Source organism: Corvus moneduloides, chromosome 5, assembly GCF_009650955.1.
Source record: "Corvus moneduloides isolate bCorMon1 chromosome 5, bCorMon1.pri, whole genome shotgun sequence".
Classification (NCBI taxonomy): Eukaryota; Metazoa; Chordata; class Aves; order Passeriformes; family Corvidae; genus Corvus; species Corvus moneduloides.
The window spans coordinates 56510554-56536232 of NC_045480.1; the positions used below are offsets into that span (position 1 = coordinate 56510554).

At 43.8% G+C, this 25679-nt stretch overlaps 1 protein-coding gene across 23 annotated transcripts in view; it reads right to left on the minus strand.

The window, feature by feature from the left end:
* The window catches only part of ADGRL3 (adhesion G protein-coupled receptor L3), a 492701-nt gene extending 468721 nt beyond the window's left edge, over nt 1-23980 (minus strand). For 11 of the 23 annotated variants that reach the window (XM_032108807.1, XM_032108805.1, XM_032108811.1 and 8 more), the window contains exon 1: nt 23157-23978. The gene's annotated coding sequence lies outside the window, so the exon portion shown is untranslated. Of the gene's footprint in view, nt 1-23156 lie in introns of all 23 variants that reach the window. The other 12 variants (XM_032108825.1, XM_032108804.1, XM_032108820.1 and 9 more) reach the window with 3 other exon arrangements.
* Nucleotides 23981-25679: the final 1699 nt, after the last annotated feature.

The following is a 25679-nucleotide window of genomic DNA, read 5'->3' on the forward strand; positions in this document are numbered from 1 at the left end:
TGCACAGAAGCTTCATTCTCTCCATGAACTGAGCTGCCACTTTCCAGACCCTGCTTGCTGGTTGCTTCTTTGATTAGTTTCTTTGGTGCTTAGAAACCACGGTATAGGTGCTCCACAGACAAAATAGCTCTGGTCAGAGTTAGGATTATGGGGTTATCAAAGAACGAGACACACTACTCCGATTTCCAAGGAAATTAGAAGGAAATGATAGTAACTGAATGTTTTGAAGAGATGAAGAGAAGGTGCAACCCAATGGCAACCCAACAGCAGCAGTCCCCCACAAAGTAATCTTTTAAAAATAATGTTTACTAAGTGCCAGAAGGATGGCTATTGGTAAACAGGAATGGGAAGTCACCTCAAAACAAACCAAAAAAATTACCTTGTCATAGTGGGGCAATACTCCTGCAACCTCCTGCAGAAGAAAGAAACAATTACAGTAATGGAAAAAGCCCATGAGCAACAGCAGGTTCCAAGGCAGCACAGGGCAAGCAGCAAAATAAGGCTTTTCACTCATTTAGCATGCTGCTGCTCAAAATTTATTTAACATAGGCTGCATTTATTTTGCTGTAGCACAATAGAAAAAAAAAAAAGGAGCTCTTTGAATTTTTTATACCAGTTAATATTTGTATTTATAAGGAAACCACAAATCGAGTTTACTGCCTTTTTAACAATGTTAATATGAAAATGCTCTTTTGATGTAAGATGCCAAGGTTTCCTCCCTTCTTTCACCTTCTCAGCTACATGCCCTGCAATTGCCATCTTATCTGCACTTTAAAATTTCCACTCTGGTGAAGTCTTACACTGTAATATATCTTTAGCTAATAATACACCGCAGCCAGTTATAAATTAATCATGTTGATAAAAGGTCTAACAAAGTTACCAGTATCATTCTGTAATGCACAAGCAATATTACCAAGTCTTATTTGAATAGAATAGGCAATTCAATCACAGAGACTTCCAACTGCAAAAGAATCTTAAATCATTAATGAAACTAAGAATTTAATGTATGCAAATTAAATTATATATGCATATTTCAATGGGCTAAAAGTTTATGTGCATACTTTACTTGGGAATCTGCCTTGTGATACGATTAGAAAGAAATGGTGACAATTCAGATATTTTATTACTTTGGACTGTAAAGAGTTCATATAATTTATGTTCACCTAAAAAGGTACAAAACCCCATCAATTAAAGCCAGGCTGCAGATGGTATAAATAGACTGCAGCCCCACTGAAGGTGCTATAAGCACTGTCTTAATACATCATTTGAGGTTCAGATCTCACTAGTCTCCACTTGTAAAAAGAAAACAAAACCTGAGGTTATGAAAAACCGGGCACCAGCCTGCACAGAATTCAAAGAAAATAATTTGAGATCTCTCATCTTCTGGTAATCAAATTCAGCAGCAGGTTCAAAAGTTACCAGGGCATGGCATAGAGGACACTGACCTGTACAACCATTAAATAAGCTTTCTCTCCTGGCAAATGACTTTTTAAAGGCAGGAAGGGAATATGTTATAAAATATTAATCTTATTGATTGTGCTCTAAGTAAAAAAAAGGTTAGAATCCGATTGCAGAGGATATGATAGTTTGTGGCTACTAAACATCTCTTCAAAATTACTATGTCGGATTTTTCCCCTTCTTAGTAAAGCAGGCCAAAGAAACATTCCCCTAATTAAATGTCAATTTTTTTGACTTCTGAAATCAACCAATATTTCCTGCTATAAGCCATTTACTGGGAAGACATAAAAATCCAGGCAGGCAATGGGCCCTTTAGGAAACATTTTTCCCCCCAAGCACAGAGAATTATATTGATAAAAATACACACATTTATGTTGCCACAGTGAAAAGCATCCATTGAAGCTCAAGGCAGTAAATGAGAACCAAGATGTCATTTTCCAGTTTGAGGTAAAATTTACTAATTTAACACTGACTCCTCTTTTTTTATTTTTTCCTCTTTTTTTTCTTCCCCCCCCCCCCCCCCCAACAGATTAACAATGATCCCAAAGAAGAAATCACAGCAGAGGCGAAGTTCTGAGGCAGATGTGCCCAGTGTGTGGCACCACATCCAGCTAACACAGAAATGGTACCCATGGAGCCAAAACTGACTAACTTCACCAGGTGCACAGCACCAGTGACTTCTGCCAAGATGCTGAGCCCTCCCCATCCGAGGTGAAAATCTGGTTGTAGGCTCCAACCCAGCAAAGTCAATGCTCAACTGCAATGGAGGATTTTAAGCCCTATTAGTGCATCTGTATAAATGCTTTGTCGAATTAAGGCTCTGCCCATTTACACCTCTTCCTGTTATCATTTCTCCCTGGGCTATCACTAAATCACATAGGATCTAATGACCTAATTAAAACATTTCTTAACACTCACAGCATTTTTGATGCCAGCTTTCAACATGACTAATGGCAAATGAAGGTTAATAACTGGTAATTATCATATCCCTTTTAAGATTTTGTTTTTAAACAAAGGAGTGAAAATATAAAAATAAATTACTGCAAGAAAAGAGCAAACATACATGCCATTCCTGAACTCTGTTAAACGCTATTCATAAGAACAGCAGTTTTGGCTATAAAGGCCAAATATTAAAAAGATTCAAGGTATTCAAGCAGGATGAATCTTAAGACACTGCACATTCTCAGAATTTCAGCTTTGAAAAAAGCCACCTGTAGAAAAAGCTATCTAAATACTACTTTACCAATATAGAAATCAAAACTGATATCTTGCCAAGATATAACTACTGAAGTGCAGATACAGCTATTGAAGTGCTTCCTCTAACTTTTCATTGTTCTGTAAACAAGCTGCTTCTTTGCTACACTGTCTTTCATATATACATTATGCCAACCAATCCCCAAGGCCCATTTTTACTAACAGAGTTTCAAATCTACATGCTTTAAAAAAACAAACAAACAAAAGTCAATCTTTAAAGACATAATAATAAAAACCTCCCACCTAACACAACACTACAGAAGCCTGAGCAGCTTCATGAACAGTTTATATTAACAGCTGCTGTAAAACCAGTGGGAACACAAGCCTACATTAAAATAATACTTAAGGTTTCCACAACAAGAGATGAGCAGATTTGCAGAAATACAAAATAGTATTCAGAATGGAGCCGGTGCTTGGACTTGTCTATTCAAGTGTGTCCTTCAGTAGGAAAGGCTGCTCATAATGCACCACCTCAATGCCATTCAGGCTCAATCAATTCTTAGAGAGGCAGATGCTAAGTTGTACTGAGCAGAGCCTCCAGTGTATAACAAGCTCTAATCAGAAACGTAGCTTTCTCCAGTAAAAAGAAGATTTGTTCAGAGTTCCAATTTGCAAATACTAATTGCTGAAAGTAAGATTCAACTAAGATAGCATTAAGTATCATGTTTAAATCCCTTGAACCCTGACTCTGTCAGCAAGTGTTGCCTGGGAGAGTAACAGAGATTCTGAACTCACACTTAGGAGATCTACAGCCTTCAAACTGCTCCAAGTTGTTTTTTTTTTTTTTTAAATGCTAATTAATTTTATTCAAGATGAACGCACATGTGTTTGTGACCTCAGGAAAATTTCACGAAGAGGTCTGTGCAAAAGCACTTCACTTGGCCACTGGAGTCAGCGTACAACGCTGACCTAAAAGTAAGTAAGGATGTTTGATGCACTGATAAATCCCCAGCAACTGGAGCAAAACAACAGGACTATGCTATAAACAGACACAAACACATCGAAAAAAGCTGTAATGAAACACACACATAGCTTCAGAAGACTATGGAAGACATGAATATGCTTCATAATCAGTGACTTGAGGCAAAAGAACCAAGATCAAGGACTACCAAGTAACCCTGAATAGAACATTCTCAATCCCCTGAATCAGAATTGTTCATTTCCAGCTAAAGTGGCAAAACTTTAAAGCAATATTATCCTTTTTTTTTCTTTTTTTTTGAGGTAACAAGTCATACAAAATCATTCATTCGATTTAACTCCATATTGCTTTCCTCCAATTTTTTAATTAGATCTGACAATTATTACCATAAAGCACAAATTATTTTTAAGCTACACTGAAGTAAACATTCAGCAACATCTGCTTTTTCATTTTTCATTAGAACTTATTCAGAATAACAGAAGTTTTAAATGCTCCGTCACTAGTTGTTATTCTGTATTTAAATACTTTGATCAGCTCTCCTCTATTTAGAAAAAGCAACATAAACCATTTTACCTCAAGACTGAAAAACAAAGCAATCTTCCCTTAGTCCTCTAATGAGGGCAAAATCATCCGATGGCACCACAGAAATTATACCAGCTGTTAAAGAAATAAATACCAAAAACTCAGCCACCAGTGGGAGACTGCTACAGTACACTCCTAAAAATCCCCATTTCCATCCAGTTCAAAAGTCAGGGCTGTTGAATGATTCAGTCACCTGCTTAAAAAATTAAAACCAACAGTGTGGAGAAGAAACCAGCACCAAGTAATTAGGAAGAGGGTGAGTGAATTTAGTGCTACATATCTGCAATATTGATGGATTCAGGCATGTGCTGTGCATATATAGCTCTGCTTTTGAGATGCAAGATGCAGTTTGCTCTCACACCTCTCTTTCTCCAAAGTTCTGCACCAATTTTAAAAACAATTTGCATGATGCTGAGGTTCGATTTGTGTTCGTTTTCACTGAAGTATATTAGAAACAGCAGGAAGAAAGCAGCCAAGCAAGTTACCATACATACACACACACATACACACACACATACACACAGATAGAGAGAATCATAGAATCGGCAAGGTTGGAAGAGACCTTTAAGATCATCAAGTCCAACCATCCACCCAGCACTACCACTGTATCCCCTGAACCACTAAATCATCACCTAGCAGGAGACCCAGACACCTCTTGAACACCTGACAGTGGATCCCATCAGGGCCCACAGGCTTGTGAGCGTCTAACTGGCACAGGAGGCCACTAATCATTTCCTCATGGATTATGGGGGCTTCACTCATCTCCCCATCACCAACTTTCAACTCAGAGAGCTGGGTATCCTGAGGACAACTGGTCTTGATATTGAAGACTGTGGCAAAGAAGGCATTAAGGACCCATGTATGTGTATGTATGTGCACTTTCCTCTCACACATACTCCTGTGTAATACTATATATATGTATATATATATACAATGCTCAGTGTTCTCTAGGGCAGGAGACTTTGCCAACATACTGGGGACTGACCTTCAGATCGCCTAAGACTCGAAACAGGAAGGTTGAGAGAGACTCCAACACTGCAGAGGAAACATCATACACATTTTGAGCAGCTCTGCACTGTCCCACAGCTTGTGCTACTACTATGCAGCTACACAAAAATTAGCTGTAAACCAGCCAGGAAATCAATCCCAGGTGAAAACAGCCTAGCAAGAGTTACAAATTCAACAGAGATTTTAAAATTAGAGCTTCATTTCCCAGCTTGGTTGCCCATATAGCCAGAGAAACAGATGGGAAATGAAGAGGGTTGATTTGGGGGTGGAGGGGAAGCAGTCAAAACTTGCACTGGAACATCTGTCCAAACTGTAGTTCTCAGGGACTCAAGAAAGGAGGGTAGAAAAAAAATCTTTTTTTTTTTTTTTGAGTCTTGAAGAGACTAGCAGGATCCACACATATCTTATACATAGGACATAGCTTTGCTACATAAACCAATAATTTGCCTGAAACCAGGAGCTTTGGCCTGCATTCTGGGAAGCTCCTCTCCCACCAACTGGCTCAGCATCCCAGGGCACCTACCCAAGCGATGCCTTCCCACACGAGTCAAGGCAGGCATGTCTCCCAGTATCTGCCTTTTCAGCATCTTCACAGACTTTTATGTTTTCAGTCCTTGAAAGAAAAAGGGAGAGCAGAGGTGTAATTGCTCAGGTTTCCAGGTTACTCCATATTCTTGAGGAAAAAAAGTCATGGAGGTACAAATGCCTATGATGGAAGTCCCACTCAACATACATGACTGCACAGGAACAGGAGGGATAGGGATCATCCATATGCCACCATGCTTGCATTTATTTTTGTGACATTTAAGGTACATGTCTTACACCAGCTGAAGTGAGAGCTCCTCCTGGGCACAAGCTCTGTGAAGATCAGGGGCCATTTCAATTCCTCTCCATGCACTTCCTGATGGATCAGCTTCACTGTGCCAGGTACCAGCTTATCATGCAGATTCACATTTAAATTGGAAATGCACTGCAAGCCAAGGAGAGTATTTCCTGGGGTGGGATTCACCTCCTCCATCTTAAGGTATCTGCAATGTAAATGTCTCTATCTGAGTTTGGCACCTTAGGCTCCCTTTACAGTCAGTGAAGAGAAATAAGCTTTTTAGGATGGGATTCATCTGACATATTTTAAAGGTCTACATGAGAAGGAAAGGAATCACGCTTCAAAAGTGCCTGCCTCTTTCCATTAGACAGAAGGTCAGTTTGAATTATTAGCTTGCATACAGACATCTCAGATAAACAAAACCTACCTCATCTTTCTGCTTTTAAAAAACAAAAAAAACAAACAAACAAAAAAAAAAACCCACCAAACAAACAAAAAAACCCACACAAAAAAAGAAAAATCCCAAACAAACAAACAAACCCACACAAAAGCCCACCCCCAAAAAAACCCCTGAAATCAAAACAAAAGACCGCAAAAGCCAGACACGCTAATCCCACAGCAGAAGTGGGATGCAACATAAAAGAATAAAATTATAAAAATACCAGTTAGCTATTCAAACAAGCCCGAACAATGCCCGCTTCCTGTCCACCACACTTCAGCACTGCAATGAAAGCTCGCTAATGAGCCTGTTAACCACACCAGACTTACCCACTGCCTACAGCAGTGACCAGCTGACCGACCACCAAACGTATCCCAGTGGATGCTCTTCAGCTGCAGCAGCATCTCAGTGCAGCTCAGCCCAACTCAGTGTCTGGGAAGATACCAGGAGAGCAAGGCAGGCTGCTCACTGGGATGTTTTTCTAGGTATTTGACCAGCTCAAATAATTTTGTTCAGGAAAAGAAAAAGGCAAAGTTGCAAGAGTGCCATACTCATCAAAAAGCAGCCAGCAGAAGCTCAAGCAGTTTGGGGCCAAGGTTAATTGTAAGGAAAAGCTAAGCATTTGTCATTATATAAATATACACAAGCAGGATCCAAGCATCAACCACTATTTCTGCATAAAGCAATAGCTAAAAAAAAAAAAGCAAAAGTTCTGTATCTTTATTCCTTTCATATCCAAGGTATAACAGGTATTATTTCTGGAACAACAACACTTCTAAGGTATCTCCAAAATTCACAGGCTTTGGCACATCGTGATTTTGGTCAAGTTGCTGTACACATGCAACTTCCCAATGGAGTGTTCAAATATCATTTTTAATCAGTGACATACTTAGAGCTATCCAAAGAGAAAAGATACGAAACCATAAAGGTCAGCGTGGGGACTGAAGGAAGTTCAGGAGAGAAATGATGAGACACGAGGGGATTACACCCTGTCACATTTGTACAACTTAACTCAATACTTCTGCTGCCTGGACCTGCAGGCAACAGTGCTGTTAATCATAACAGTATAATACACATATAATACATAAGAGTGCATAATAACCTTGAAGTTATTAGGTATCGGTAAAATAAAGTGACAAGACATTGTACTTTTTAAAGAAACTTTAATTTCCCCCCTATTTTAGCAATATTATGAGTCACCACTAGATTCGACAGCTCCACGTCAAATGAAGCCTCTTCAAGCAGATTCACCTTTTACTTTTCCAAGCAACCTCTTACATGACTAATGTGCAGGAAAATTCAAGTCCACAACATTCAGCTCTCAATTAGAGGCTATTTTTAATTAGCTACAAACACAATATCCAAAGGCTGTATCAGCAGCAACTGGCCTGAATCAACAGAGAGTTTTTGAGGAAAACAAACAAAGCGAGCCCACACAAGAAAACCTCATCTGGCCTTCGTCCAAGCATGCAAACTAAGGGACATTTCCATATCACTTTGAAGATTTCAGTGCATTGGCCAAAGCCAAATTAATAAGGGAAAGACAGCTTCTTCTCAGTTTAAAAACAGAAACTGTTTCTCTACTATACCCTTACCTGACAAGAACAGTATAGAGACAAGCGCAACAAAATCATACCAATATGAAAAAACAGCAAATACATTTTTCATTGGTCTGATATCCTAAAAAGTAAGTAAGATGAGAACTGATCAGTAAGGTGGTGGGAAAACTCAAAAGGGAAGGAGAAAAAAGAAAGCCCCATCCATCCCTTCATAATCTCTCACTGCATCCAGCAAATGGAGGCAACCACAACGCGCTCTGCTCATCCTCCTCCATTGGCACATGCCGATACCGTTTTTGCCACAATGTGACACCAGCACCTAGAGCTGAACACCAAAGTGCAAACATTGCAAGGCAACATCAAGATCTCACAACATGATTTATTTGTGGCTCCCAGCACGTCTTCCCAGATGATGAAGTGTCTCCCCAGCACCTGAAATCTAAATACTGAGACCACAAACCTGCATTAAACAAAGCATTGCTCCTGCTATTATTTTATCCCATCCTGTTCATCAACGATGTCCTCTTGATTAATTTAAATAATTGCTTTGTGTTACAATAGCACCAGTAGATACATATTGATCATCTTTACATACCCTGGATGCCTGACATAATGAGTCTGGAAATGGAAGTGGAGAAAATAAAGAAAATGGAGTCAGCATCCGGCTAGGAAAAAGCTGAAGTAGCCAGGAATCAGCCCCTGCTTTGCTGGAAGGGACGACACTGGTCAGGACACAAAAGGATCCTCCTTTCTCCCTCAATCAACAGAAAATTAGCAAGGAGGCTGGAAACTTAACATAATTACACAGTGACCTTTGAACCTTATTACTGCATACACACACACAGGTTTAACTGTATGGCTGTCATTAGTCCCTTACTCCCTAACACAAATTAGCCATGTTAGGCAAAATTAGGCAAAAATTCAACAGCAGTAAAAAGCAAGAAATGTTGCCAAGTGGAATAATTAGCAGGCACTGCAGGTGGACACCTTGTGCTGCCTCCAACATGGGCAGTATCCCCTTCTGGTAGGTTTTGTAACATCTGACCAAGGGGGCTCCCTTGAGCTCTAAGGAGGAACTTTCCCCTCCTTGTGGCATTTGCCTAGCATTAGTTTTTGCCACAGAGTGCTGGCACATCTGGGACCTTCAGCCTTTAAAGTCCACACAACTGTACAAAGTCCTCAAGTTCTGCACAGGTGACTTCCACACAGGGAAAAGGGACTATAAAATAACCTCCTGCTCCCATGCACCCTTGCCAAGGGCCACCACATCTCTCAGGATGGAAGCATCACTGGTGCTTTCACAATGTGCACCAACCCAACCAGCACACCCAGCACATGTGGCAAACAACCTTTATTTTAATTTTAAAAAGTAGCTTAGCTTTAGGAGCAACAGAACGCTAGTCAAGAATGTCACCTCCTTGATTTAAACAACCACCCTAGAAATTTATCTGTGGTGGACTTTTTGGCTCATTTTCCAGTCCCACTGAAAGTTCAAAATTAGGTGAAACGCTATAGCTCTGCAGCACTTACATAAAAAAAAAAAAGAACAAAAATTTTCAATATTATAACAAGATGTCATTCCCAATTCAGAAACAAATTAGTAGACTCAGCCCAGGAACAGATATATATGGAGGTACTTGGACCAAGTTAGTTCTACAGAAGAGCAGGTATCAAGTAGACTTCAGTCCAGTGAATTTTCCATCTTCCTGACATCTAGCTTAAGGAGAACATAATGGGACCATTACTTTTCCAGCAGGCTGTGCTTTCATATGTAAATTTCATCTCCATAAAGGACCATTTTGGAATGATTGGGGGTTTTTTTAAGGCTGGATTATAACCTATCTTCCATGCAGGGACCCAGATGAAACAAGGCCTGTCTGAGCACCTCACTGAATTCAAGCCAGAGCCAAGAATACCTGTCATCCTTGTGCAACCAGTAAAATGGTTATAAACCCAGCTCTCCTTGCCCTTACCCTTCCTCTTTGTCTGTCACCATCCCAGGATGATGATTTCATGGCAAGCACTTTCATCACCCTCAGCACCAAGCCAGGCCTGAGGACATCATCTAGGATGCTCAAGAGGATGATGTTTGCTGGTCTTTGACCCATGGCTCTAGGCTTGCAGTCTCTGCTGAAAAGACAACTCATATCCAGCTGCAGATGTATGGAAGAGCCCCTTAAAATATGATGGGAAGCTACATGCTTACAGACCATGTTCCTCCTCAGTGTAACATATAAAAATCACCTTGCAAGGAGAAATTATCCCTGAAGCTCAGGCAAACATCATGGCAAAGTAAGTGGGGCTCAAAGACACATGAATTCCTGTACTTTACACCCAGCCTCACAAATCTGCATTTGGCAGCTGGTGGGATTAGCAGAGCACCCGGACAGAAAAAATATATGCATCATTAAAAGTTATTAGAAAGTCCTGAGAGCTGTCCAGCTCCTAGGAAAAACAATCCCCTTAACCACAGACCAGGGAAGGCAAGCAGCTGGAGCATCAAACACTGGAGGCCTCCTAAATTGGCACTTCAGGATGTAAGATGTGGAGCTCCCATCTTCTCTCAGTTCCTGTAAGGAAAGGTTTTGGGTTTAACTCTAGAATGAGGAATCACTTAATCACCATCTAACCTGATGTAAAGACACCTGCTGTACAATGCAGGGAAGCAGTGGGGCAGATGGGGATTGATCAAAACATATTTTTGCAGCAGAGGCACTCTGGGGTTCCTTTCCTTTAAAAATGGACTTCCCCCTTCTTTTGCAGGGGAAGACTAAGTCACTCAGAAAACTCACACATCTAGCCCTCAAAGATCACCACAGCCCACTACTGAAAAAGAAATTTTAAAATAATATACTTCCAGGTACTCATGTTCTCAGCTTCATATTGGGAAAAGCAAGTCATGCAGTTGTGTGTCAGCACCTGAAATCCTGTGCACTTCCCACATTCAATGAATTTTTATCCCTGAGAGTTGTATGGAAAACTATAATGACGTTGACTGTTTTGTTGGAAAAACACTTATATACCACTGTATGTCCAATAATGTTTCAAAATTGGAAGCTCCTTTGGAATATGTTTTCCCTGGTGAAAGGTTCCACAGTAGCTGTGCCCAGTATAAAAGCACTGTGATTTCAACTGTCATGGTTTAACCCCAGCTGGCAACGAAGCCCCACAGAGCTGCTCGCTCGCTCCCCACAACAGGATGGGGGAGAGAATCAGAGCAGAAGTGAGAAAACTCAAGGGTTGAGGTAACAGCAGTTTAATAGGTAAAGCAAAAGCTGTGCAGGCAAGCAGAGCAAAACAAGGAATTTATTCACTGCTTCCCATGAGCAGGTGTATGTTCAGCCATAGCCAGGTAAGCAGGGCTCCATCACACATACTTGGGAAAACAAAAAGACATTACAAACATCTTCCACTTCCTTCATCTTCCCCCAGCTCTGTATGCTGAGCATGATGCCATATGGAATGGAATATCCCTTGGGTCAGCTGGGATCAGCTGTGCTGGCTGTATTCCCCTCCCAGCTCCCTGTGCACCCCCAGCATCTTTGCTGGTGGGATGGGGTGAGAGGCAGAAGAGGTCTTGACTCTGTGCAAGAGCTGCTCAGCAGTGACCAAAATACCACTGAATTATTGACACTGTTTCCAGCACGAATCCCAAACACAGACCCACACCAACTAGTATAAAGAAAATTAACTCTAGCCCAGCCAAAACCAGCACACTGATGAGAAAAACAATGAAGATGAGAATATTTACCTACATTTCACATTTTCTCCTGTGGGACACAATATGAGAGGTTAAACACCCTGTGGTGAAGCCTTCCTTCCTTAGTCTCATTGATTTGGAACTATCATGAAACACAGGACTGCTTAAGGGCATCAGCACTGATCACAGGAGTCAACTACCATCAACTACATCAGCACTGACCAAACAGGTCACCCAACAGGGAGTCAAATCCCTGTCTGGGGATTTGTGTTTGTGGGTTTTGTTTTGTTTATTTCTACAAAATCTAAGCATCTAAAAGCTCTAGCTAAAAGACAAGATTATTGATACAGAGCTAGAGATATATGTGCATCACTTGATATGCCAAACCATATGCCAAGGGAAGTCCTGAAGCATGTAAAGCTTGATCTGAAAATAATTCTCGTCAGAACTGGGGCCTGAATCTGCAACATATGATAATTTCCCTACATCCTATTCTCAGACCTGCCACACTTGGGTTATCTTATCCCACCAATCACATTGCAACACCCTACACCAAAAAAAAATAAAAAGCCCAACCCCCAAAACACGTTGCACAGCTGTCTCACTGTCACATCTATTATACAAGAAAGGTCTCATTGAATAAATGTCTGTTCAGAGGCTCTAAACAAATTTCATTTCTGAGCACCACTGTCTGCAGCCCAGCAGGCCATTTCACCAAGATAAGATCACACATTTAATCAAACGCTTCAAAAAAGAAATACACACCGAGTTTGCTTAATAACATCAAATAATAAAAGTGCAGTGCTGGCAGCATACTAATTTTTAGTGCTCTTTCTTCTTTGAGGGTTGTCTCAATAGTCAAGGTCAACCGTACATGGGATTTCTTCTAATTAGGGCTTCTGGTAATGGCTAGACCTGCTTAGTCTCACCACTTAGCCATGGTTTTCCCTAAAACGAAGACATCTCTCTTTCATTTTAAATTAAATCACTGCAGCATCCCACCCAAGTGCAACAGACAAAACTGCATAACTCCGCTAATTCAATAGAGGACATAAATGAAAGAAACAAAAACCACGTATTTGTGGTCAACAAGGAATCATCCACACAAACGTCTATGGTATAAAAGGAAAAGTGATTTAGAGTAAAAAAAACCCCGAAACGTTGATTATCTGCTTGGTGTTTAACTATAGCTCCTACTGCAGCATGGCACAGACCTATTTTTAGTTAGAAATTGGGAGTGGACTTGGCACCCCTAGGTCAAAACACACTTTGCCCTTTATTTTATTGTAGTAATAAGAGGAACCAGCGCAAAAATGCAGCATTATGTTACTACTACTGCAAAATACATCTGTAGTACTACAGACCAGACTTAAATGGTATTCTTCACTAACTTGCCTATTACTCAATTAATAATTATTTATTTATGCATTTAAGTAATCAGCTTTACCACAATGACAACTGCTGAAACAGGCTTTGCCCCCAAATTACGTGAACTTGGGATAACCGTGGACTCTTGCTGTGCTCAAGCCTGCAGCTTGAAAAGGGTCAAACAAAAGCTGGCATCCTCACCCTTACAGCCTGGCTCATAGGTTATGATGGGCTGCCCTTTGCTTGCTTGGGATGAGGGAGCAACCAAGCATAAAGGCATTGGAGAAGACAACCCCCCATCTGCTGCTCCCAAATCTTAAGACAAACAGTGAGGCAGCTCTCAGATATATTCCCCATCATATCCCATTTTCCCTGTCAAAAACATCCCTGCAGACACTGTGGAGGTCCAGATTCTCCCCTTGAACAGGGACATTACAACTTAGTCTAGGATGCCATAAGCAATTGCTTGAGTCTATTGGCAAACATCTAACATGTTTCAAACATCCCGAGTTTCACTCAGGGTCTCAGCTCCACTGCAAACACAGGGCTGCTCAGCTGGGAATATCCTCATGTGCTCAGTGATGTGTGCCTGTATTTCTCACCAAAACAAGGATACTTACACAGGTATCATTCCCTTGTTGCAGTGGATATTGTTTACCTCGACTTCAGCAAGGCTTTACACACTACCTCTCACAACATCCTCACAGGCAAGCTCAGAAAGTGTGGAATGGATGAGGGGACACTGAGGTGAATTGAGAAATGACTGCACTACAAGTCCCAGAGGGCCATAATCACTGCACAGGGTTCATTTGGAGGCCTGTCAGTGGTGCTGTCCCCCATGGCTCAATACTGGGTCCAGTTAATCAGTTACTTAGACAAAGGGGCAGATACCTCCTCAGCAAGTTCACTGATGACACAAGGCTGGCAGGAGTGGCTGAATCTCCAGAGACGTGCAGCCCTTCAGCAGAAATCATCTGAAATTCAGCAAAGGCAAATGCAGGGTCCTACACCTGGGGCAGAATAACCCCACACACCAGCACAAGCTGGGTGCTGAGCCGCTGGGGAGCAGCTCTGTGGAGAAGGACCTGGAGGTCCTGGTGGGCAACAGGATGTCCATGAGCCAGCAGGGCCCTGGTGGTCGATGGTATCCTGGGGTGTATTGGGAAAAGCATTGCCAGCAGGTTGAGGGAGGAGATCCTGCCACCCTGCTCAGCTTTGGTGAGGCCTCACCTGGAGTGCTGTGTCCAGCTCTGGGCACCTCAGGACAAGAGAGACAGGGAGCTCCTGGAGTGAATCCAGTGGAGGCCTAGAAAGATGATGGGGGGCCTAGAGCATTAAGGGACTGGAGCATTTATGGAAGAAATTCTTTACTGTGAGGGTGGTGAGGCACTGGCACAGGTCACCCAGAGAAGCTGCGGATGCCCAGACAGTGAGTGTTTGAGGCCGGGCTGGATGGGACATTGAGCAACCTCGTCCAGTTGGAACATATCCCTGCCCATGGAAGGGGGGGGAACGAGATGATCTTTAAGGTCCCTTCCAACCTGAACCATTCTATGATTCCATGATTCTGTTTCTCTCACTGAAATATAAATAACAGGCTAAGAGAGCTGGGCCTGTTCAGTCTTAAAGAGATGACTGAGAGGGGACCTCATCAATGTCTATGAGTATCTGAAGGGAGGTGTCAAGATGATGTTTCCAGGCTCTTCTCAGTGGTGCCAAGCAAAAGGAGAAGAGGCAACAGGAAGAAACTGAGGCACAGGAAGTTCCACCTGAACAAGAGGAAGAACTTTTTTTACTGTGTTTGGTCACCAAGCACTGGAACAGATTGGCCAAAAAGACTGTGAGTCTCCCTGACTAGAGATATTCAAGGATAGTCTGGATGTAAACCTGTGCAATGTGCTCCAGGATGATCCTGCATCAGTAGGGAGGTTGGATCACATGACCCACTGTGGTCCCTTCCAACCCTGTGATTCTGTGATTTCAGCCTCCCTTTTGAAAATCAGCAATGTTGTACAGAAAAAGGCTACCCACTCCTGCAATCGAAAGGCCTTGCACAGACCTTAGAAAGGCTCATTGCAAATTGGTGACCTACTTAAGGAGATCTATAAAGTGTATTACGATTGTAATCGTGGATCCCTTGTCAGAAGGTCACAAGTTATCCCTCTACACAGCGCAATTGCTGTATTTCAAATACCTATCAGGAAGAATTTTACTCAAGGAGGTATGTGTCGTTTTGGAGTTGTACCAAATAAAGCAGCAATTGTAACATTACTGTCCTCTAAAAAAAAAAAACAAAACCCACACAGACATTCCACACACCTGCATCCATTAAAGATAATCCAAAATGACATTTTCTTGAAGAAGTCTGTGCTGTGGGAATTGCAAGTGCAGTAGTCACATCATAATTTCCCTCGGAAGGAAGTGGGATACATACATCAAATTTCCAAACTATTACAGCCTGTGATTGTAATATCCAAAATCCAAAGGAATGACATTTTAGATTACACACAGAGTTCCAACGAGCTTTAGCTGAGACACCATGTCCAGTATAAAAATCTGTGGTGTGCTGGAAACAAGAACGGCTGTTCTCTGGATACTCCGGATAAGCCATCTACTACAGGATTACAGACCAGTATTGTGTACCCCCACACATTAAAAAAATCATTCGGGATAGAATCCCAAAGTCTTTTGTAAATGCAGGGAAAAAAAAGGAAGGAGACAAAAAACCCCAAAAAACCAAACCAAAAATGCAAAAGAACACAGCAATAAAAGTGGCAAGTAAGGATTCACATTACATATCACATATGGGTAAAAAACCTGCAGCATATATCTTGCTGAAACAAAAACACTCAAACAAAAAAAACCTGTGCCCTTTGAAGTGAGTGGTGGGAATTTGCACCATTTCAAAATCACAATGTTTCAGTCAGTAACACACAAGCAAAGGCAGAGTGAAAGAAAAGGAGTTAACATGATCCCTGAAACTCTCCTCAACTGTCTCCATCAGTGAAATGTGTTAAGAAAGACAGCTACAAAGGGTGCTTCTTTTTTCTTTCCTCCAGCAGTCTTTGGAACAGAAAAAAATAAAAATAAAAAAATAAATAAAATAAAATAAAATGGGGGGGGGGGGGGGAAGGAAAGAAAAAAAAACGAGAAAAAAATCCAGAGAGCTATTGAAAATCTCCTTACAGGGTCAGCTGTCACTGGAATGCATTTGAGTATTCAAGGTACCCACCCATGCAGAACATCAAAAACTGGGCTTGGGTCCCTCCTCTATTCTCACGGGCTGAAGCCAAGGCTTGCTTTGGGACACTGAAGAGGGAGGCAGTGCAGTGCCTCTGCAGGGCTGGTAAAGAGAGACCCACCGACCAAACAGAACATGGGCACTGCTTCTGCTTAAGGCTTCACTCGTCTCCTGGCGTCCTCCAACACAACACACCGGCTTTATCACTAAAAAAACAGACAAAAGCTCAGCAGCTCCCAGTGCTGGGCTCTTCTGAGCTAAATTCCCCATCTAACCTAGGCCTGCCCAAAGTTAGGCAGCATACTTGCAGCTAACATGCCCCTTACTCCTTGCTTCAAGGAAAATGTTGACATCCCCAAGTACGCTGCAAACAGCACTTCTGCAACACAATGAAGCTTCTCTTCCTCACTGTGACCACAGTGAAAAAAAATCTCATTAAGGCAGGCTTGGGATCAGCAACTTCAGAATGGAAAAAGCCTGCTACAACAAATAAGCAAGGACCAGCACTGACTCTGATAAAACATGTGGTTGCTCAACACATCTGAAACTGTAGTTCTGTTTTGGTGTTGGACTACTAACCAAGCAACTCAGTTAAATTTTAAAACTGCAGGCCCATGCACAAGTTATTGTCCATTACTGCACCTACCAAAAAAGAATCAGAAAATAAATAGGGAGAGTCTTTCCAGCAAGGGAATAAAAAAAAAAAATACTACTCTATGCATCAGCACCATCATTTCACAAACAAAACCTATGTATGCACACACTCAGACATACAGATGTAGGTATATATGTCCTGGGTATAGGTACAATTCTTAGATTGCACCTGCACCCAAAATTCTTTTTCACTTCCCTGAGTTTGACAAAAAAAATCAGAACAGTGTCTGTTCCCCAAATCATGGTATTTATGTGTCTATATATGTGCCTGCACATAATAAATAGATGCTCTAAGACTGCATTAGTCAGAACATTCCTATCCCCTGAACTTTAAACAGTGTTCACTGATGCAGTGCCCTCACCTCTGTAAGTAGATTCTTGCTTCCCAGGGAGTGGGAAAGGGACTTAACTGTAAAAACTTATATACACTGCATGGAATGACTCTTACAAATGAATTACTTGCCATTGGTAAAAACCACTACGAATCTTATCCAAAGGGGCCATGTTTAGACTAGACCTCTTTTAGAACAGTGCTGTGCAACCCTGGCACCTTTGAGCGGGATTTTGCAGTAGGGCAATTCATGGCTAAATTTTAAGCACTACTTCTACAAAAGCACAGAGAGTCCCATTTCACTTCATTTTAACTTTGCATTGCTGTAAGAAAACACTCATATTGGTCCTTTGTATTTATGACACTTTGCTCTAACTTTCAGAAGCGCATAGCTCCGTTCCAAAGTTCAAAATCAATTACTTTACCTGATATAAATCAATGCAACTGCAATCAAATCAGTAAAGCTCTTACAATTAATAGTAGCAAAGCTATAATCCAACCTACTCAAAACACTGTGCATAGTATTTCAAAGCTGTTCCCTGACAGGTACCCACTGCAATGAATCGGAGTTGTGCTACAGGCCTCTGAAGCATTAGGTTTGTAGCCACTGAAATAATTCCTGTGTAATTACTCACATGTTGACCAACGTGCTTTAAAAAAATAATTTTCAAAAATCCTGGCAGAGTGAGCACCAATGGATGCTCTGTAAAGGTTCAGTACTCTTAGGCATTTAAATGAAATCTACAACTTCATATTGCCTAACTGGGACAGCTGCCAAACTCTTCTTGCTTTCTTCAGAATGGTGTATATTTCTCGACCCTTGAAACTGAAAGCTGTCAAGCCTCAAACAAAAGTGTATTGATTTTAATTTTTGACTGTTTTCATGAACACATTGTAGAAGTGTACACAGATTTCAACTCTTCATCTGTGTTCGTTGCTTTGTTCAGCCCGAAATGCCACGTCTGGAAAAGATGTTACAAAACGATTACTAGAAACTTGATGTTGAAGCAGGGGAATGTTTTTGAAAAGACACCATATTTGAGATTCTAGAGCTTCTTCTCAGAAGATACCACATGTGAGCTTCTTGGAGCATCCTCCCCTCACAGGGAAGCCAACAGAAGTGCTCCATTGACTACAGTGGGAACTCCCATCACACATGCAGTTGTTACCTCCTCAGATGGGAGTGGGCCTGAAGAAGTAGAGGTGAAAAGTTCAAAAAGGGAGGGGGGGGGGGGGGGGAAGACTCAGCCAGAGGAAAACAGAGGTTTCAGACAGGCTGGAAAAAATCCCACACTGAGCACCACTTAGTAAGTAAAACTGTGGTCCAGAACACTATTAAAATGACGTTTTCATTGCCTGAAAAGACTAGCTACCTTGCTATAGTTACAGATGCTTGGTGCAATGACTGGTAAAAACATCTGCCTTACAGGCAAAATCAGAAGGCTCTCTGAAAAGACTGCTGAAGTAAAAGCTGTAGTGTCAAGGTGTCCTTAGAGAAGTTGTCTTAAAAATGAACACATAGCTTGCCGCCAGGAATTTCAGACTGCACTGTAAAGATTATCTAGTGAGGAACGTAAAGCAAGCATTACACTGCTAACCTGGAGGCCAAAAACAGGCAATGAGATAACGTCCTAGATAGAATCACATCACAGATTTGAGTAGGAGGTAGTTTCCTTGCCATTGAAGAAGGCAAGAATTAAAAGTAGATGCTTAAAAGCAAAGTTCTTCTACTTCATCAGCCTGCTCTGGGAGCTTGCACTGCCAGTAGGCACTAGGATGAGATCAGGGAGTGCTGGAGCATCTCAACACCTACAGAAATAGGACATATTCACATGCATCCCAAGTAGGGATTAAAGAGCCTGACATTAAGTGCTGGTGAGGATCATGACAAACATTTGGCAAGCAGGCATGACCCCAAGAGATGAGGCAGTCAGAGACCAGCATGTCACACCACCTTACTGGGACAGGTACACTCCTACAAATACACCAGTGCTGAACTCCTACAAATGACAATTTCTAGCTCTTCATCCTGCAACTGAAAGCACTGCCTAAAGACCTAGCAGAGACTGAAGTGTGGATGTACACTCAGAATTTGGCATCATGGTGCATTTCCCATATTCCCATCCCAGCAGGAGGGCATCCGTGGAATACGAAAAGGACCAGCAGGGAAGAAATGGATGTCCATAAACACCTCTCCAGAATGGCAGTGCTCACCAAGTACATCCCACCCCAATAAGCATCCCATTATAAGGGGCAGAAAAAAACTTATTTTGCAGGTCTGTTCTGATTGTTTCAGTATTGTCCTCAACAACACATCAATATTGTGATGTCTAGCTCTCAGATTATCACCACTCCAAAAAAAATTATTTTTTGAGTTGTTCTTCCAAACCTCTTGTGATGTGCAAGAAGTCTCTAGAGAATAAAAATTTTTATCAGAATCATTCCAATCACAGCACTGGGCTGTTTCTACAACCACCAAGTAACATAATTACAACAGAAAAAAAATTAAAAGGAACTTATTTAAAGCATAGAAATCCTTGTGCCCATCCTCCATGCTTTAGCTTTTCCCTGATCCATTCTTGCTCCCTGAATTCCATCTCTTTCATCAATCTTTAACCCATCCTTTATACCATGTCATGCATTAAATAGCTTCCTAGTCAATCTACACCAGTCCCAACACTATTAGTATTAAAATTAATAATAAATCACCCATTCCTGGGACTTCTCCATTTACAAAGACTTCCTGCCCCCGTGTGCATGAATAAATGTGTTGATGATGCATCCACTCATGCTCTGAATGTGAAAACCCTGACGGCAGCATCAGGCCCTCCAGCTCAGTGCTGCCCAAAGCTAAAGGTCATGCATATTGCTCTCCAGTCCTGGCCAATAATTCGCTCTACCTGCCTCTAAATATTTATTTTTCTAACAGCCCTACAACGCTGGGCTGAGACACCCAGCTCATCAGTCAGCCGACTGGATGTGTGTGCCTGCATATTCACCTACAAACCTGCTTGCACTTCCCTCCCAGATAGCAAAGAGCTCCGGCTTCATGTTTGCACCAGCAGGCACAGGGTAATTTGCTTTCTGTTTTAGGAGGAAAAAAGCCTTTTCTGCAATTAATGCTTGGATAGGCAAGCTGAGTACCTCAGCCGTATCACCCCCGAGTGGGAGGAACGACGTGGTCCCCACAGCATCCCAACCTGTGGGATACACAGCCAAGCAAACAAATGAGGGGGGTGGAGGGATGGACCCAGCAGGGCTCAGGGACAAACCCAAATATTCTAGGCTGAGACATAAACTACTTAATCTCAGGAGGGCACCAAGAAACTGAAACACCAGCTCTTGCTTTTGTCACAAAAAAACATCTCCGTGAGGACTCGGTAGCCTCAACTTAATAAATACCAATAAAATCTCACTGCCCCACAAAGCAGCACTCGATGTTTTCACTGTCATCAATCTACACTGTTATTTATCTTGTTCTGGGATTCAATGTGAAACTAAACATACCTTCTCCTAACCACCTCAGGAAGAAAAAGGAAAATACATATTTAAGAACAGAAATTATATGGAACTCATAGATCAAGACTAGCTTTATAAAAACTTCACTCCTTTTGGAATTAAACACACCATAGATTTGTATCCACTTTATTTTTTGCTAGCAGGTAACAAGACAACAGTCACCTTACAGTAAATCAAGCCTAAATAAGGAAAAAGTACTCTTAAAGTACTCTCAAAGAGCAGGAACAGGAGCAGCCTCAACCACAACAACGGGGACTGATTCTTTTTCTCTCAGAACAATTTAATCTTTAGGAAAAAAATACAGCTTTACCATGGAGCCCTAACCTGAACTTTGTCACCCAACATTGGCATGGATCTTAAGTGACGACTGCAGACTTTTTGACAGCAGCCCATTCTAACCTGCAACACCTGGTTTACTCCCATGAAAAACTCCATAGAAGAATTTTTCCTAATGAATGCACAGTAGAAGCCTGTTCGTATTGCAAACCCCTGGAAATGATGATAAATGAGCTCTACAAAGCACATGCTACTACTCAATACCAAGCAGGCAGCATTGGCTGCACTCTTAAGAGGCAGCATTCCACAATGAAAATGGAATTCATTTCTTTTCAACTCCAGGGAAGATTTCTTCTTGGTCAGCTTTGAAAATTTTGATCCTGCACTCTGGAATAATCAGTGCTATACTACAGAGAGAAACTGCAGCCAGTAGACTACCTAGCTACCTTGTATCAAGAAACAGATGGCATTTTCACCCTTTTTCTTGCATCTCAGCCTCCCTCTAAGCAGCTGGCTGCCTGGAACCAGAACTGTGAGAGTGGAAATGGCAATAACTCCTAAGAAGTGATCTAAACAGGAAAGTAAATAAAATAGACACAGGTTGTTTTGGCTAAAGCAATAATGAACACTACAGTTGACAAGCAGACAACAATACATTGCTGTTGGCCAAAATACGAGTTGTTTCAACCACCGCAGAGAACAATCTCATGCCTACCAGGAAAAGGAGAGAAAGAGAGCCTCTTTTCCTACCTCACCATCCCTCAAGCAAAATTAAACATCCGCCTGTCTATAGGGGAAAGGGTGAGGGGAAAAAAAAAAAACAACTGCACGTATTGGAGGTCAGCGTTACTTCCATGGACAACTCTGGATGCAAGGCTGCTGATCAAACTCAGTCCTCGAAGGCAATCCCCCGAATACCCAGGGCACATCTCTGGGGTAGTGTAGCTACATCTTCATTAGCACTAACGGGCACCAGCTGGAGGTAGGCTCCTTAAATTGGGCAACAGGGCTGCTCTCTGGCCGATGGCAGGGGGGAATCATCAGCCTTACAACCGTACTTCCAAGTTATGCAGTCAAAAGATGACTGCAAAGGGAACACAAATAATTAATTAAGGGAGCAAATAAACAAAGGGTTAAAAGGAAAAAGGCATTAAAAATGCAATTTTCGTCGTTCAGCCATACACATCGGCCCTTGCTCAAAACAAACGCCAGTTCTATACTGTTAGGAGCCAGCGAACGCAGCCTCACAGGCAGGAGGTGAGGAGCTCTGCACATCCCTACCTCCACCGTACGTTTCGCTCTCCGGCTGCACGGGAAGGCGAAGCTCGCGTCTACCTGTAACCCGGGGCTGCTGGATGCAGACCTCTACCCTACCCTCTCACGTCCACGCACAGGCAGCCCCCAATGCACACCCCAATTCGGCAACATCCCCCCATTCATGCCTCCTGATATCCAAAAGAGCAATTGCTTCTCGAGGCACCCTTCAGCAATTAAACAGCAACACAGATCCACGAAGGAGTGAGCATGAAGACTGGGGAAGATTGAGGAAACATAATGAAACTCAGGAATTCCTCAGTATAACACCAGCAAACCCCGCGGTCCAACGTGGTGCCTTTCAAAAACAAAAAAACAAGAAACCAAAAAAAAAAAACCAAAAAAAACAAAAAAAAACAAAAACAACCCCAAGAGAGAGCAAGAACAAAACCTACCAGGTCCCCTCCATCTCCTCACTGCCTTCGCCACCCTAGCTGTCCACAGCCAAACAAGGCTGGAGCGTACAAGGCATTTTCAAACAAGATGCACACCCCTTGTCTCCACTGCCCCCCAGCATGCAGCCCCAGAGAGATGCTCCCCCGTTGCCTGGAGGATCCAGCCCCCCCTGAAGACAAACTATCCTTATTATAGCATAATTCAATCCAAGCGTGCGCCCAGCGCGGCCGGCACCCTTCAGCCCAACGCAAGCGGGCAAGGGTGCAACCGAGGGCCAGGCAAGGGCTGCTGAGCATCCATCCGCTGGTTAATTACCTTTAGTCACCTCCGGCTCCTGAGATGCGAGTCCCCATCAGATCCTCAACAACCTGCAGCAGGGAGCTGCTGCCACAATCCAGCCATTAAAACCAGGGGTGGGAGTAGGAAGCAGACCTGGCCACAGTACCAAAGCCCCCAGCCAGAAGCAAAAGGGGGGGATGAGAAGCACGGAACGTCCCTCAAGCAAGGAAAAATTAAAAAAAAAAAAAAAGAGAGAGAAAAAAAAAAAAAGGAAAAAATAGAAAGAAGTAAAGTCTCTCCTTTTCTGCCGTGTTCTTCTGCTACAGAAGCTTCCTCCCGGAGAATGAGGGTGTGTGGGGATGGGGGAGGCGATCGCTCCCTCTTCTTCCCCGCTGTCGCCGACCCCTCTGGACGAAAGCCCCGCTCCGATTTACCTCCTCCAGGTGGGCAACTTCAGAGCAAGGTGATGTCTCCGGAGCCGGCACCACCAGCCAGGCGATTCGGATGCGGCAGAGTCATTGCCTGTGCTGCTGCTGCCGCTGCTGCCGCCGCTGCTGCTGCTGCTGCTGGGGAAGAACAGCCGCTGCCGAAGAGACCACCAAAAAAAAAAAAAAAAAGGAGAGAAATCGTCCACCATCCCCCTTTCTCTCTCTCCCCTCCAGCACCAGCCGCTCTTCGCATCCGCTCCCCTGCCCGCGGCCCCTCGCTCCGCCGGGGCTGGGGGACACAAAGGCGCCCGCGCAGAGGGAGGCGGGTAGTCCTCAGCCCCTCGCGCTCCGCAGACACCCTGGATCCTTCCTCCTCTTCCTCCTCCTCCTCCTCCCGCTGCGGAGACCGCCAGCCCCGGCGCGGCGCGGCGCGGCTCGGCGCGGGCGGGCGGGCGGAGGGGGCGGCTCCGCGGGCGCGGAGGGGGCGGCTGGGCGGGCGCGCCCCGCGCGGTGCTCAGCGGGCGCGGGGGGGCCGCATGGCCGCCCCGCCGGCTCGGCACGGCTCGGCTCGGCACAGCGCACACGCACCGCACACGGGCAGGGCGCTCCGCGGACCCGCGGCACCCGCGTCTCCCGGAGGGCCGGGCCGGGAGCGGGGAGCGGAGCCCGAGGAGGAGGCGGCGGCGGGCTGCGCGGCGCTGCTGCCCTGCCCGGCGGCGGCCGCACGGAGCCGGGCGGGCGGCGAGCCGAGGGGCGGGGGAGCGCCGAGGGCCCGGATCTGGGTTGCGCGGACGCGGGCTCCACCTAGCAGCCGGCCGGCACCGCACCGCACCGCGCCCGCACTGCCCCGCAGCCGTCCCTTAGCCCGCACCCTCTGCAACCCCGGCCCCCCGGCCGCCACCACCTGTCCCGCAGCCCCCTCCCGAAAGGATCCCGCACCGCCCGATTGGACACTGTGCCCGTGGCTCCCCTGCCTGGCAGCCAATCGCAGCCTCCATACAGGGCACGGACCCACTCCACACTGGATCTCCCATGTCCCGATTGGCCGCTTGGACTTCTGTCCCCATCCAAACAGCCAATTGCAGCCTGCCTTTCCGGCACAGATCCATCATCACCTGTGTGGTTCTCTCACCCTCGACTGGGTGCTCTGCCCTCTGCTGCCCTCCCAGGAAGCCAATTGCAGCTTGTATTTCCAGTACAGACCCATTCCCCACTAGATTCCCCAGCTCACGATTGGCCTCTGAGCCTGCTGTCCCCAGCCAAGCAGCCCATCAGAGCCTGCCTCCTGGTCAAGGATAGTCTCCCTGCTGTCCAGCACGGGGATGAGGCTCAGCGCAGCCTGGCATCAGCTGGGGCCAGCAAGACACACTCCGTCCTTGCCCTGGCACCCCCAGGAAGTGGGAAACATGAACCCCCTCGTCTCCTGAGAGTCAGAAACCTCGAGGAAAGAGGACAAGAAGCCTGCCTCTGTGTTAACATTTGTAATCTTAAATATTTACATGGGACCTCCAGAAATAATGGTGCTTGGCTGGAACATGATAACCACTTTTCTCACAAACCAAATTGTTTGCTTGCTTTTCGTTTTTATGGGAAGGACCTAAACAAATTGAACTTTTTTAACAACAAAACAGCCAAAAAGGAAGAAAGTTGTAGTTTTCTCACTGCCTGAGTGCTGACACAGGCAACATGCCACACTGTCCCAGTGACCAGACCTATTTGGGGAGATGCTAATGCACCCCCAGCTTTGTCTGTAGACAAGAGAGCTGGAAGAGACCAAATGAAGAGCCTCCTGGTCCAGCCCGATGGGAGATCCACTCAGTTTATTATCCTGCTCAGCTTTTTCCTTAACAAGCTCTTAAGTATCCTTGATGATGGAGACCTTGCAAGGCCATCCTTTTAAATGGGATAAGGGAATTGAGTAATCTTATTTGTTAACTTGGACCATGAGTCAGGAAGATGCTCACACATGTTCCTAGCTGAATTGTTAGTTAGACCGGCACAGAAATATGTATTTAAGGTTAAGAATTGCTATTCTGGATGCATTGATGTGCAGTGGAAAATTAGTACCAATAAACATAAGTGCTGTTTTCCCAATAATAAAATCAGGGCCCATTCATTGACACTGCAAAAA